This window comes from Apostichopus japonicus, chromosome 9 (genome assembly GCF_037975245.1).
Source record: "Apostichopus japonicus isolate 1M-3 chromosome 9, ASM3797524v1, whole genome shotgun sequence".
NCBI lineage: Eukaryota > Metazoa > Echinodermata > Holothuroidea > Aspidochirotida > Stichopodidae > Apostichopus > Apostichopus japonicus.
The window spans coordinates 33270873-33288255 of record NC_092569.1 but is presented as its reverse complement, the minus strand read 5'-3'; positions in this window follow the sequence as shown (position 1 = coordinate 33288255).

The window sequence follows — 17383 nt, the reverse complement described above, 5'->3', positions numbered from 1 at the left end:
AAGGTCAACTATTCGGCACCATAATGAGACTTGTAACAAAAGGAATTACAGGAGTTTTGAGTGACAAAGCTCTCGTTGAATTTCCTCACATTATCTACTTAGGAATTTTCTCTGTGATAATCTCGCTTTTTATTGTCCATCACTCTACAATGTCTGTAGTAAGTGGACCTGAAGATTCCCACCGGGATGCTCTGTAGGCTCATAAGTTTAAACAAAAGGAAATTTTTATTACACACATAGGCATACATTTCTCATCAGAAACTACAAAGTTGTGCAGATTGTTGAACTATGCAAATATTACAGCATGTTGGCATGGCTGAGCTCACAATGGATGATTTTGAGCATCTCTTGTATTTAAGCCAATGTGTTCATTAGATGACTGGAAATAAACCCATATTTTCACTTGTAATCCATTTGTGCTTAACTTTGCAACTCACCACTCCAGATAAAGTTATCATGAACAATGTTCATCTTGTATAATGTTCTCCATAATTTCTCCCACTTAGTATTTGCTATTCTGTGTTCCCCAGTTTTCCGTTAAGGACATGCATTAGTCACTGAATCACATATATTATCTGTCTAATTTTTGTCCATTTTAGGGCACTGTACCACCCCAAAGTGTTTAATGCTGAAACTGGTAAATGGAACAATGGTGGACACAGCATACATCAGCCTGTGGAGGAACATTACCTCAAAAAGTGCAGGTACTTTATGAATAATTGGATTCATATCCACATACTGTATAGTTTATGTTGTGCATAGTGTGTCTGTAAAACTTGTGTAGAAGGTGAGTATGATCTCACATAGAATGGTATATCAAGGCAGTGTTCAGTAAAAAGGAGACTTCAACTGCAATAGCAATAATCACATGATAATTTATTAGAAAATGACAATATGTGATAAAGGAGTGGGGTGGGAATTGGGGACAGCATAGTGAACACATAAATTTGTATCACTGTTCCTGTGGCTATGTAAAGTTCCCTTGGAATTTCTTTATATTCTTGCAAGTGTGAGGGAATATCGAGCGCCCTCATATAACCTCATCAAATTCCTCGCGCATAGTGATAACCTTTGACCTGAAACTGCTTCTTAGCATGTTGGTGTAACCAGAACAACTATCCCTATTGTTTAAGCGTCTATAATCTTAGCACTGGTCTGTCTGTTGTTTACGACCCTCCACACACTCTATTTCGACTGCTGTTAGTAAACTACGTTCATACACTTTCTCTTCGAGAATGTCAAACGTTGCTGGGCGAGTTGAGCTTCAAAGGTAATTATTCGTATATTGAAGACAATATGTAATGTTTTCCAAGTAATTTGTGTGTTTTACGTATTAAAAACAAGCCCACAGTTCGATTATAGTTTCAATGCTCACTCGGGTGTTTTGTCAAGTTTCACTCGCTTAGTGTAGGCTGGTCTATTTAACAATGTGCACGCTGTGTATAGGCTACTGGTCGATTACCGTTAACGTTAAGTGTATGTAGGAATCATAGTCTTAACATCGATTAAGCGGCTTGAAGTCTGTTATTTGTCATGCTCATTTCTGTTGTAATAATTAAGAGTATATATATATATATTGTGTCCATAACTAAGATGTAAGATAAACATAAGAACCTGCATGATTCTCATGTTAGTACACGTGTGGAAGTACTTTAGATTGACCCGTTGGGGAAGTATTCAGATTTGGAATTGCGCCCTCAGTAAGATGGCGGTAGTTAAAATGGCCGCGCCCATGTACCGTTAGTGTTTACGATTGCACATATATCTGTATTTAAAGGTGGCCACGTCCACTAACCGTTAAAGTACATATGTCTGTATTTATATTGGTATCTAGTTATGTCTTGTTCAATGAGCAAACGACATTTTCTGGTTGTATGCATTTAGGAAACCCAGTTTACTTGAGTATAATACTTATCTTACAACAGTTTTACTACAATGTTTACCCATGTGAATTACACTAGGTTAAGCCGGTGCCACATGGTTGTGTCGTTGTTATTCCTACCGTGGGGTTGACTTGTTGAAGTCCCGTTGTTTTAATGAATGAAATCTACACAGGATATGAGTAGGCAGACGTGTCTTATTACAGTCGTAAAGACTATGTCCTCTGTTAATGTATTCAAATTAAGTAGATGGTCTGCGTTGATAGTAATTCTTATTCTCAGTCATCGATGCTATGTTGTTGTGGAATATTTAGGCAACTGTTGGAAGCTGTATAGGTACAACTGGTTAACCTTTTTGTTATGTTTGACCAATTTACACATATTTTTAATGCTTTTCTGGTTATGTTTCATTACAGATGCACTTCTAGCTCTGAAGGCCCTAAGTGTGGTCCACCGTTCTCTTTTGTTTTCTGCAAATTATATCTAAAATATTTTGAGTCGCTGGCTCCAATACCCAGCGATACTTGTGAGACCCTTGAATAAAATAATGGAAGCATAAGTTATTGTTCTTGAGTTTATTTGTGTTTGTTAACTCTTGCCATTACACAAGGAAAAAAGTTAATGAGTAAAATGTTTTGTGCAATACAGAGGCCAGGTAAAGAAACTAGATATGCATGAGAGGGTTTCAAGTAAATCACTAATTCCAGGTGGGGTTCCTCTTTAGGGTATGCTATATTGGCCCCAAATATGCTAGATATTCAAATATGGTCACCTTTGGTCAAAATTCTTAAACTTTTTTTTTATTACAAACTTCGAGGAAATTTCCTAACAGGAACATTAGTCATCTTGTGTGCTCCTTAACAATTTATGAGAACAGTTTGGATAGTAAAGACCTCCAGGAAAGTACTTTCTGAAAACTTCTAGCTGTTATAGCATGCTATAATTTGGGGCCTATACTGACTACCTTTAAAGCCAAAAGTTTGACCAATCTCTGTGCCAAAATACCCCCAAAAGTATGGACAAGTATTGTTATTCTATAGTGGCTGACACTGGGAGTCACCACCTGTCAGTCAGCACTTTATAGTACTTTAGGGTGCAGGGGAGGGGGGGGGGGGTTGTATCTGACTTAAACTGAGAGGTGTTGTCAATTAGAAGCATAAACATAGTATGTCTTCTGGGAAACAATATTCTTGATAGGGTTACAAGCAAACAACTTGAAACAAAGAAGAAATGGAAAAATAGAGACTTAACTTTAAACATGAAGGTAACATATGGGTTTTCTTTCATGACCAATGCAGTAAGTACAAGGCACCTCTCAGTATGTGAAATGATTGTGTTTATGTCATGGTTTTAATTTGTTCTTTTTGAACTGACAACTAGCCATCCATCATAGCATCATCATAGCATATGAGTAAGAGCATAAACTTCTAGAAATAATTAAAATCCATTGAATTATATACTTCATACTCATGGTTTCGTGGGCAATGACTTTGTGTAATACCCTGTAACCCAGGACACCTTGAAGCAGGAGCCACGACAAAGCAAAAACATGAGAAATGATCTGCAGAAAGTTATGAACAGTTGCTGATTTTTTTTTTGTAACTTCTTGAAATCTATGAAATATATTGTATTGCTTCCTAACTATTTGTTTATTTTACTACATTTTATTCATGAAGGCACCAATTCAATGCAAAGTGTGTTACTTGAAATGCCTCGACGATGGAAACAGTTGCCGACAACATCTGAAGTACAGTGGTTTGGAGCATTCAGTGTTTATGTGGTCCAAGCATGTTGCAGCATTTGTTGAGTGAAATAGTGAACCATGATAACTTGCACACCTCCATTAAGAAAAGCGGAGGGGTGAGGTGGGGGAGGGTGGGCGGGTTGAGAGTTTCAGGTACACCAATCCATGGGCAATTTAATGTATAAATGCCTTTTATTATTATTATTACTATTATTATTCATCGTCATTCTTATTGTTATTATTATTGTTGTTGTTGTTTTTAATGTTATAGTTATTATTATTATCGTCATTGTCATCCTCATCATGCTAATTGTTATTATTATTGTCGTTGTTGTTACTATGATTACTATTATTATTATTATCGTCATCATCTTATCGTCATCATTCTTATTCATCGTCATCATTCTTATTATTAGTAGTATTGTTGTTACTATTATTATCGTCATCATCATCGTCATTATGATTATTTTTATTATTAGAAAGATCATCATCGTCGTTGTTGTCATTATTGTTATTATTAAGTCTTCGGAGGGGATGGAGTGGTATAGGCAGCTGGGATTTTAATAAATTTGACAGTACATTTCAATCAAGTTTATTTCAAGCTCCTTATCACATCTTTTCTCTTACCCTATACATTTATATTTTGTGTACCTCGTTTATTTTTACATTGATACTATACTTTGGTTTGAAATAAAAAGAATAAAATAGAAAAGTCTGAGTCATTGTATTTCAGTTGCTGTAATTCTCTGGGCATTATATCCAGAAACAGGCCTCTTTTTGATTCCTTGCCAAAGGCTGAAGAAATGAATGCGATGGTGATTGTGTGGGTGTGTGTGTGTGTGTGTGACACTTTCTTGTAAACACGATATCTCAATAATTGAAGCTTGTATTTAACTCATACTCTGTGGGTAACCCATATTATGAAAAAAAACTCCTATTTTTTTGGTGGAGGTCAAAGGTCATTTGAGGTCAACAGAGGTCAAACTAAAAACCTCTTAAACTGCTTGTAAACACGATATCTTATAGGAAAGTGTAACTTGGAGGGATTTCATACTTAGTATGTAGATGGCCCATATTGTGTAGAAGATCCCTATTATATTGGACGCGGGTCAACAGTCATTTGAGGTCAGCAGAGGTGAAAGTCTGAAAATCTTGTAAAAAAAAAATAACTCTAAAAGTGAAATTTCGTTAATGTACGAACAAAGCACGTAGATTGCCTTTGGTGAGAACAAAATCGCTGTGGAATTTCATGCCTGTCAAATTTCCTTTGAGGTCAAGAGAAGTAGTTTTCAGAAAACCCATTCTACGGTACCCAACATCGACCATACTGTCATCACATACATGTTTCTGCCCTACGAACATGATGCACAAGTCTATATCATTTTATCGTCCGGATCAGGCATCCGTACAAAACTGTCGCAACGAAACCGGTGTACGCGCTGCATTTCGCGTAAGTTTCTGAGTTATTATAGTTCTCTCTGTTCAGTATCTTTGTAGTAAGCAATACGATTTTGATATGCCAGTACGGTCCTACTAAAACCCGCCTGAACACGTCAGCCAGATTTTAGCGTTACGAAGACTAAACTTGATAAATTCATGCGAGCCACTGCAAGCACAGTTTGCAGATCTGTTGAGCTAAGATCGTAGCTTTAACAGAAATAGGCGATACCCAAAGGAACTGATCAAGCAAGTCCAAAGGTTACATGCGTCAGCACTACGTGCAAAACGTTTGCTCAGATGTACTAGATATTGACTGGCGTAGATAATTGTCAGTTAACGAAAAGAGTCAGAATTAGCACCCCCCCCCCCCGCTGCAAAAACAAATTTATGCTGAGGTGACTGTCGGTGTGTATGTATGGGATGTTGGTTATTAAAGAATAAATGACCTTCAGGTAGCTTGTACTTGGTATATCGATGATCCATATCAATTAAAGAACCCTATTGTTTTTGGTGAAGATCGAAACTCATTTGAGGTCAATACAGCCCAAACTGTGAATAACCTACAAACGTGATATATCCCAATCTCTCAAGTTAAAATCAAAGCCCTAACAAAATTTCTCCTTTATGCAAGGAATCACTAAGTCTTTGACTTTCTGGTTTCTTATTTGCTCATTACTAGGCTGCTCATTACCCATTTGTAAATGATGTACTCATCCTTTAAGAAAAGTGAATAATAAAGAAAAATACCTCAGCAGCACAGTGGTGTAAGATGTTTGAATAGCTAACTACCGGACCAAAGTTCAGCAGGCTGATTCGAAATATACCTGAGAACAATTTGCGGAAGGAAGTGAGTGCTTCTGCATTCAGCTCTCAACCCATATGAACCAGAAATGTTGTATTACTTTATGTGCGATTCTGAAGTACTTATTTAACCCGGTTTTGCTCTTAAAATCAAATGAAGTTGAAAAAAACCTAGTGCATTGACGTAATACCGAATACCAAATTATACCACAAAAACAAACACACCAAATCTGAAAAGTAAACTTTTTCTGCTACATTTCCTGCATGAATATTAAAATAGCGTTTTCATTACATAACGGCATGAAATATAGAGTAATATACACCCCCTTTTTTTGCCTGTGGGGATGACGACGACGTGTAGATCTACCAGACCAAGTTCACTGTTCCCCCTGTATAATATCCTCCTTTATACAACACCTAATTATATTCCGGCCATTTGATTGGTCAATTGCTCGTCGATTGCATGCAAATCCGCTCTATTGCACTCTATGAAATAGAACAATGCGTTATACTTTTTTGATAGCACTTTTTTCAATGGTAAAAGAGCAGAGAAACCTGTCTGTTCAAAACAATCTGTTGCATGAGTGCATTTTACATCCAATTATATCCAAATTTGAAGGAGTTGTATAAAACAAATAATGAATGGTTTCCATTCGTGCAATAGTGCAAATATTTCATTCGTTGAAAGATGTAATTTTTTCCATTCAACTCGGCTGTGCCTCGTTGAATGGAACATTCCATCTTTCAACTCATGAAATATTTGCACTCATAACCATTCATTATTTGTATAATATAATACACGGAATATGATGCACAGTTTGATCAATGGATCTTACCAGGGTCATCTATATCTCACGTGCACAAAATAATTATATTATTTCCATTGTGATGCCTACATGTCACCATTTCAACTGACCAGTACTGCATGTGCCAGAGTGATAGAAAGAGAGCCTTTAAACTCAGACTCCTGGAAAAGTTTAAAAAAAAGTTAAATAAGACATAGTTGTAACTTTTAGGTACATAAAATACAGTAAGGCAATGTTGAGACCCTGTGACAAATTAGTGCCATTTCATGTTACACGTAACTTCTATATAAACCTTCACATGATCAGCTATCCACAATAATGCATATGTTTTGTAGCCTATATTGTCCAATACACCTGTTTTCTGAGTGGTAGGGGGGGGGTAAGAGTGGGGGAGTCTTTGAAGGGGGGTCCGATCTTCTAATTTTATGGCTTAGTGGGTCACTAGTTCCCAAACATATTCGGGACGGAAGCTCATACCACTTCCGGTTTAGAAGTTAAATAGGGTTAAAGTACTAAAGTGGCCATATTTTCAGACTGAGGCTAAATATCGAAAGAAACTTGCAGAACTAATAGTTTCTATGGAAAACTTCCCCACCTTCCAAACGACTGTGATAACGTCACAGAATCACAGGAGAATGCAGCATGTCCAAAAAGTCTTAAGAAAGTCAAAATCTTGGTTGGAACTAAAATTTATATGTGCGGCATTAAGCGGAAAGGTTTTCGACTTCGATAAGAATTTTCCAAACAATTATGGCGGCCGCTGGAAGTTTACCCTAACCCTATAGGTTTACCATTAGGGTTAGCCTGATTAATTATGGTGTCTAAATGAAGAGGTCTAGGAAGCTAAACCTCCGAATGCATATTATGGCAGACCGATGCTTTCACGTGATATCCATGTATTAGCTCAGTGTAATTTGCTCTCAATGTGAGGGCGCTTCATAAGAATATTTTCTAAGGCAAACCCCACAGCACTGGAAAGATCTGTGAACTTGAAACTTATAACTACCTTGAGAGCTAATTGCAAAGGTAAGTTTTGTAAATTAAATCCCGATTTCCCCGTCTTTTAACTCCAAGCGGATGTGACGTAGTCGTGTACGTTAATAAGTCGGAAATGCAACATGCAATGGCATAATAATTTGTGGCGTATATACAGCAATGACACTTGCTCTTACTTTTTAAGTCTCATATCTTTCCTTTTCTACTTGAATAAAATGCGGCATGTTAAAAAAGACATAAAAAAATGTAAAACAAAATTAAGAAAGTTACCACAGGTCGGAGGCAATCGAAATGACGTTGAAAAAATGAGCTTTGTCTTTATTATTGAAATATAGAATTTCAAGCCAGTCGGGCAAAGTTTAAATTGGCGCTAAATACCGCTTCGCAATATAACGTCATAAAAAGCGATAAAAATACTGTTTGTGATAGAATTGGACTCGCTGCGTCCATTGATGCAATTATCAGGACGATCAAATGCATTATTGTAGAGAGTGAGAAGGAGAATGAAAAGGTGGATAATTATGATATCATACCGAGTCTATACAGCTAGGGGAGGCCAGTGGCGTAGCCAGAGGGAGCCATGGGGGGGGGGGGGAGAGCAATGCCCCAAAATTTGCTTTGTGCTACAGTCTTGCCCCCCCCCTTCAATCGAAATCCAGTGATGTATTCAAAATACTTCCTTTTTACATTTTTTCGAGTTCTAATCACAAGTATTCATACCTCAGGGCTCATGTTCATAAGGTCAGAACTTGGTAATCAGACCGAGTAATTATACAGTTTGGGCATTCATCATACCCACATACGGAGACCGTTGATCAATATCGTCCTAGAGAATAAGCGCCAATAATTTGGCCGGTTGTATAACCATTACAAACTAACGCTAGCAACCCATGTGTATTTTCAGCGACCAATGATGCCACTCGTGGAGAATTTTCACTGCACGTCTAGGCCCTATAGGCCTAGTGAAACTTGTTTGTGTGGAAATCTGGGCATGTAGTGAATTAGAGTAGCTAATTTATTCATTGTATCCTTTTCATAATGTGCGGAATTATGCAGAAACCACGACGACTGTCTCTGCAATAGAGGTAAATTAAGTGAAAGTGTGTCATGTTCCCCTGAACCATTGGATGTGTATTTGTGCAGATGAGGTGCCCATTAATACATATATTTCTTGGTAATTCCTACCATCAACCATCACGGGGTTGCCCCCCCCCCCTTAAGAAAAATCTTGCCACCCTAGGCTAACAATAGAATGTTGGCTACGCCACAGGGGGAGGCCACGTTGACTTAGAACTTCTGTTGTTGGTACAAGACCACAGATGGGACTCACTATTGTTTATAGTCTTTGCCCGATTTAAAATGTCTCGTGGTTTAGATGGCATGCAATTGTGGCCTAGGAACAAAGAAATATTATTAGAGGGCGCTCTTGTTAGCTTACATTTAGAGTTTCTTTATGTTCTACTTACATTCAGAGCCATGTGTACCTCTTTGTTTGCATTAATGTAAGATACATAACCTGGCATTTTTCAAAGCTTGAAGCCTTAACGTGTTATCAGACCAACCTATGAGAGGTTATTTAGCCCCCACCCCCCCCCCCCACTCTAACCACTTGGCAGTAGTATACTGCATGATGTTGGTGCGAAGAAGTTTTGCCTGGCCATTGCCTTTTCCAAACTAAAATGATCGGGCTGTTGTTTAGCATTAGAAGGGCTGTTATAAAGATTTCCCTACGAAAACACTTGGGCATGGGGGAGGGGGAAAAGTGGAAATGTTATACATAAATCAGCCTCCCTAGAGAGATAGTCATGTTTTTTTGTGGTAACATTAAACATGGACCCTCACACTTGCAAAGTCATTCACATCCAGTGTGAGGGTATGACAGTGAGGTGGGGGAGGGGGGGGAGAGACACACCCAAAATGTTCTGCTCAGTATGTGCCGTAGACATGCTAACGGAGTTACAATGTGAAGGCTGGTTGCAATGGACCCCTCCCCCCCCCCCCACACCCTCCCAGTGGTAACACTTCAAAGATCAATATGCCGGTAAGTTTTCCTTTTCCTTCACAAAAATAGTAAAGTACAACTTTTTCTTCATAACACCTAGTCTTCGACTTTCCATGTTTCATGCCGTGGCATCTATCCCTTTAATCCAATTTAGCACTCATTTAGCAATCAGGAGTTCGGATTGTAGCAGACTGAATTGTTTGTCACCTTATCTGAATATTCAATGTGACAGCATCATGGTTTGCTGTTGACCGTGTCCAAAGAATGTAATAGCTTTGTGACATAGTTGTCACAACATCAAATGATGTTATAGGATCACAGGCAATTGGGTTCATCTCAAATTTTTAAATTATTTTATGATAGGGAGCACCATGACAAGATTTCAGTCCCTTCCGTAATAATGAAAATGTCAAGAACGGGGATTTTCATCCATTGGTCAATAATAGTTAATGAAATAAACAATCAAATACAATTATTAATTGCGACTTGTGTTTATTGAAAGCACCAAGTACAGTCCTCTTGTTGCAATGTCACCAAATTAAAGTATTGCATTTATTCACCAAATATATGCTATGATATTACTAGAATAACAAAAAAAATCGCTGCTTTTCCCAGCAACTAGATCGCAAGTAGAAATAATCAAGCACAAAGCACATACTTATTTACATATGAAACACAACCAGCTATGGTATTTCCAAGATACATTTAGCAAATTGGCATGGCAAGGTACTGTCAACCAGAATGAACACATTTCATTGTTCCTTGCTTGCTGCTCATTGATTTGGTAAACAGGGAACACTCTTAGTATGTAATGATGAAGCAAGATCAATAATTGCCTTACAAAGCCCACAACTCCTCATAAATACAAATGTTATAATTGCAACACTTATCCCCATGTGTAGGCCACCTATCAATAACACACTCACCTTTGATGAAACTGTGACTTATGATTGTCTACTGTAGTTATTGCAATCTGAAGATTGAGGTTTAACCCTGTGACCTCATCAATATTCATGATATGAACACCAAAATCAATATGGTTTATCAACTAATTATGGACCACCCACCCACCAAGTATGGCATTGATCAATCTTTCCCTTGTTGAGTTATCAAGTTTTACATTGAGTTTTACAGTACCTAAATGAGTAAACATCTAAGAATGTCTGAAAAGGTAAAATAATAACTGTATCCATGGACAGTATTTAACTTATCACAATTGAGTATTGGTTCAAATGCAATATGCCATACTGCAGCTTTAAACAATTACATACACATAAGCCTGCAAGACCAAGAAATATGCCTCCTCCCAACCCATTGCCGATTCAGGTATGTACAGTATGCCTTCATTATTAGCAATCATGGCTGGTGAAAGACATAAAAATTAAAAAAACTAGTAGAAATTAAAAAATTTCAGCGTCCAGCCAAATCAGTCCCCATGTGATTACTGTCATGTCTTTCTGCTACTACTGTTCTCATGAAACTTTCTCTATGAGGCTTCTTATGCCCTTTAACATGTCTCTTGACATAAATAGAATGAACAAATTAAAAGGTTTCAACACAATATGCATGAAAATATGAGTGTGATGTCGGGTATTTTGTGTGAAGTATTTGCCAGTTTTGCACACTTTTGGCAAAAGTTTTGCTCACTGCCATAGGTGGAATAATTGAATTTCTTCTCGTATAATGTCTGAAAATTTTTCCAATAGATGATTGAACGAACACAGGCCCAGTGACTAAACTGAGAGGATGAACATTTCTAGTTGCCAGAGGAATGCTTGTGGTTGCAATTGTGACCTTGCAGAGGAAATTGCATCCAACTTTCACAAAAATCCATCACAAAAAGAGTTTCCAGAGCACTTAAACAACCATAGATAAATGTAATACAGCTAATCCATTAAAACCACACTCAAGTTGTGAAATTTTAACCCAAAATGTACATAGCTTTTTTAATACTACTGATAAGTTACCACTGTAAACTGGTAATATACAGTATACCAAAAGATTGAGTGATTTGCAAACCCTGAAACTGGCATGTTGTATGAAATGCTGCAGGTTTCATGTAAACAAGACTCTACTTGATTCATAAATAAGTATTCGACCACATCGTGTGTCAAGCTGAGAGAAAAAGACATCATTTTATAGAATTCCTAAATACAAACTGTAAATGATGACATCCTAGGCTGCTTGCACAGATACATGTATGGTGAACAAACTTAACACCTTGATGGTTATCTATTACATGTTAATACAAGTAGGAAGCTTTGTAATTTGCCAATTTTGAGCTGTCTACATAAACTTAATAGTTCAATCTTTCGTCAAGCAATCCCACTTGCCTCAAACACAGGACTGCAGGGTTTAAAGTTGGTAAAGGATGGCTAAGCCAAAGGCTGTCATACAGTTGCAGTGCTATGGGGGGTTTTCACACCGCCCATTCAGTAGTTACTTCAAAAAGGTACAGTAGAAAGATGAATAACAGATGGATAACAGCTAGATAGATTGACAGAGTGAAGATGCTGAGTCACAATAGTTCAAACGGCATAGCTGGTTTGAGCTAAGAGTTACATTCCAATATGGGAGTCTTTCGAATATCCAGTTGCTCAGACTTACACCAGTATTTTACATATACTGTGCTTGCTCTCAATTAACCAAGTGTAACTCCATTAAATATGGAATAACGACATTTTGCTCCAGAGTCTTCGTTCATACGAGGCATCCATCATGGACATACTGTTATTTATCATGATGGCAACTTCCATAGACCAGTCATGGAACCATGCAAAATATTTTGTGTGTCTTTGAGTGCAGCTTTACTTTCCTTTCCAATGTTTTTGGTTGTGCTTGTACTGCAAGTACTATCCTTTTTTTTATCAGCCTGTTAACGATCATTGAAATCTACTGCCAATGGGGTGTGTAGTCAGTAAACCATCTTTTGAAAGATTAAGGCCAGACTGGATAGTCATTGGACGACAAATCTTGATTACTTCATTATTAATGGTCTTCGGTCACCCTTAATTAACTAAATTCTGTTTTCAATTGTAATGTCATACACCTTTAGCTATGATTTTGAAATGGCCAATGACCAACTGCATCAGAACTGATGATGGAATGCAAGTTCTTGATTATTTGACCAAATGCTTTCGAATGACATATGAAGTTCTCTTGGATCTCATGCTGACCACCTGTCACAATGTTATAAAAATAGCTCAACACCTTGTCCAAACAAGGATCTCAATCACTGCAGTTTAGAAAGTCATTACAAAACTGAGGGCTTCCAATTTCATCCACAAAAGTCTATGAAATACATATAGCCTAAGTGCTGAATAACATGTGGAGTGAGTACTTGGTAATATTTTTCAAAATTTCAGACAATACGCTGCACAGTGTTATACAATATACAAGGACAAACAATGGGGCATTAGACATATTGTGAATCGCCTTTGGGTAAGAACGACCCCCCTCCCCCTTGAATCCACTGGTCAGTACAAAACTAAATATTACTCCTAGGACCTAGGGTAGTAATTATTAAAATACCAGAGTGAATGGCCCTGCATGACACTGGCAGTACAGTTTGCAGGCCTAAGTAAGGCTAACACAGTTACATGAATTCCTAACACACAGTTACGCCTAGTTGCAGTATTACTAGTAGTACTAGTAACTAGTTACTATGCCTACTACTAGTAATACTAGGTAGGCTATATCGAAATTCGGACTTCTCATCACTTCCAAAGCGCCCGAATCGACCACTCACCATTTCTCTATTTCTATGCTCCTTCAACTTAACTATACACGCTTGAAGTCGAGCTGGAAGTCGCCATTCTTCTAGTCTACGGTTTGCACTTTGTTTTCATCTATGGGCGCAGACATCTTGATTAGGGGTGCTTGGCAGCGATTGGCTGAGACCCCAAACCTTCTCTAAGATCTATTTTGATTGGTGCTAACATACTGTGACACCGTCACCCTCGACATATCGATTTTCACAGATTCTAGGATATAAAAATGAATATTCATGTCTTTTTGTCAATTACCAATCACATATACGTGAATAAAGATGTTTTGATTTAAAGTGTCGTATACGCCTCCTTTGTATATATAATACAGTTGTGCAGTGATGACTGGGATTGGGATACGTTAGGAATATGGGATATTGGAAATGGTTCTGTTGAAGTTTTAAACGAAATATAATTGGAAGAGCTCCCTCTATTCGATTCCGGTGGGTGTATGGATAGGGGGACAACCTTTACAACATATACTCTATGAAATACTTATTTGTGGAGTTGTTAGGCGATTATTCAAACATATTTTTTCACCTATATCTTAGCAATATCCTTTATTTGTTTATTAAATCATTTATTAAATTAGATTACATTGTCGGAACGTTGTATATGTTGTTATAAATTTCCAGAAAACCACATTAAACGTTCGTGTTCGTGAGAGTGGTAGTTTTAATCGCTAATACGAATTAATCGTGGTAAGTTTAGTAAATAGCTGTTTCGTTATGCTGCAGACAGGTCTCATATTTTGTCACCAGTGTTTTTGTTACCCAATACAGGTTAATCAGCAATTACTTTATAAAGCGACTCAATACTTCGTCCATGGAATTTTCGAGTTAATGTTAGAGCGTAAAGTCACATAGGCCTATTTTAATAAAATATATGATAGGATGTTGGTGTAACTAATCCCATTGATTCAATTCACAGCTTCATAGCTTATTCCGTTGATAGGCCTATTAAAAATATTGCTCATATACTTAATTGTTAGACTTAATAGCACAAGAGACCCTGACGTTATACATGAGAAAAACGCAAAATAAGCAACTTGGTACGTTTGTCTATGTATGACGTTAAATAACAGTTCCTCAATGTTGTGTATTAATGAAAAACAATTCATAATTAAACTAAGAATGAGTGCACAGTGGACCAAATTGTGTTTCATTTAACCTACACTTCATTAAATATTATGTTGATATTATACTCCGATACAAAAATAAAAAGAGGAAATTTTGTCAATTTTCGACAAAAAGACTCATTTACCTATTGATAAGTTTGCAAGCCTAAACGTGATATTATTTCAAGAAAGAAAACGCACAATTTAATATGATTATTGAATAATTATTTTCACTTATAGTGATACAATGGTACATTACAATTGTACATCAAACTTGAATTTGGTATGTTGTAGCCTGTTAACAAACACTATTATCAGTCCAGGGTGTATATCTATTCTTCGTTTAAGTTTTAACCGACCCTTTTACATAGTTGAAGTCCATCAGTTAAAGTGACTGGACTATATTGCTTAGGACAACGACATCGGGTCAATTCCCCAGATGCAACATAAAAATCAGTTGTGCAAAAACATAAGATTTAATGTTTACAAGGTATTAAAATTTGACGGTGGTGTTGAAAGTCATGAGGTCTTCTGTTGCATATATGAAGTTAAAACAAAACACTTGATTGAGTGACTAGATTGTTAAAACAATGCATTAACGTCAAATGTAGCTTAACATTTATCAAATTTTAAAGCTGAATATCTTGAAAACCCTAATAGCTATTGAAACATATTCAACACTCATTTTGTTTTGTTTCTTTACTATAAAATATCACAACGAAAAAGCTACATTAGGACATCATTCAAGACACATGCAATGTTCTTGTGTTATATATACTCTTCTATTTTTTCTGTTGTATCTTACAATTACATTATGTACCTGCATATGTTGTAAGCATGTACCGTAACTGTTGTTGTATGCTGACCGAGTCATATTACCCTAAGCTATTAATATAAATATGTTAACCGCATGCACCCTAATTTTCCAACGTTTTGTTCTCTCCATCATTTAAGTTAATTATTGAGGAAAATCAACACATTCGACAGGTAAAGAGTAAAATGAAAATGTGGTATTGATTAGTTGTTTTCATTCAACAAGTATACTTACTGGGAAAAATCATGTCATGACATAAAATTTAAAAAAAGGTCTACATAATCCACTTTACAGTTTGGCTACATGAGTACGTTTCATTTTTAATTGAAAGAGCCCCCTCTAATTCCTTCAAACATATTTGTATCAATATTTAAGATAAATTCGCCAATATTAACGCAATCATTTATTCAATAATACTTCGTTGTCGGAATGTTGTTAACTTTCTCTCGTATTCTTCCTAATTTTCTCCCATTTCCTCTATGTATTTTGTTTTGGTTTACAGAGTAGCCTATGCAGTTCCTAACCATTATTGTTATTAAAAACTAGGATATAAAATGAATATTCATGTGAAATTGTCTTTTGTCAATCAAATATAAGTTAATAAAGATCTTATCATTTTCGAGTGTCGTTTACGCCACCTACATACATATATTGATAATGTGGTACAGTGATGAGTGGGATTTAATATTTAATATCAACATAAAAAAACCCATCCCGTCTTTATTAAAACTTGTTATTGGATAGGCGTTTGATGGAAAGATCCCTTAGATGTGTCTTGTACCATGACAGTTTCGACTTTCTGGACGCAAGGTAACGATACATTGCCATTTTTTACAACATTGGCGGCGCATTCACATACACTGGTAATTAATTTGGTGTCCTCGTGTAGTAGGAAAACCCTTCGCCTTTTGGGGGAACATTTTGATAAAAAAAATCCTTTTCACGGGCATGGTTTCTAAAGCGACGTGATGCTGGTGCTATGGTGGCGCTTCAGTTCACAAAGGAAGTTTTAGAACTATGCGTCTATGTTTTATCATATTTTGTTCTGCTTCCATCACTTAAGCATACCGGGTCTCATGTGGAAAGTGTTTGTACGAATACGAAAATCCGTGGGCGTATAAGGCTTTAGATTGATGAATATCTATATCCGTATGGTTCCTTGGTAGCATCTGCAAACGCTTCCTGCATACATTTGACTTGTTCTGGGTGCATCTGTTTTGCCAAATTTGAGACTTGGGTTTTGTCTCTAGGGCTTTTAAATAAAACGATGTAATGTGCGATATTACTTGTTTCTTTGCCAGTTAAAACAAATTGTGATATAGCTCATGGAAATGTTTCATATGATCATCTTTCTATTAACATCATATTTCTATGATGAGTTTCTTTTGGAAAACCAATCATTTATGCGTTGATCGTTTCCATGTGACGTCATGATATGGTCTAAAATCCAATTCCGACCGGAGACCCTCAACAAAAGGATTTTAGAGAAGGCCACAGACAGCTCCATAACAGCTGGCTGGTATTCCCAATAGCAATACACAATCCTCTCTGGCGTATATTCGTAACTTTGGATTTATTGAGAGGCATGAATCCGTTTTCAAGTATGACCTTAAATATAAAGAAAACATGTCTCGACTATTAAAAGGACAATATACGCAATTGTCTCATTAGAGCTACCGTCATTTTAACTTACGAATAGTTGAATCCTGATTACCACGCACATTTCTTATTAAAAAGATTCTGGCAATTTGAAATGCCAGAAATTAGACGTCCAAAGGAGTAAAGGAAAATTATATTTGCTCAAATCTAACGAAAATTGCCACCCGATTACTTCCCGGTTCTCCTTTTATTTAATTGTTTTGTATCAATGACGGTTCCAGAAAAGAGGGTTAATTGTATATTAATACATTGCGGGTTTAACCACTACTACAACCACGTCATATTCAGCGTATACAAACACACACACACTTCTAGTCAGGGCTCAAATTGCATATCAAGACGCACATTACCCTTTTT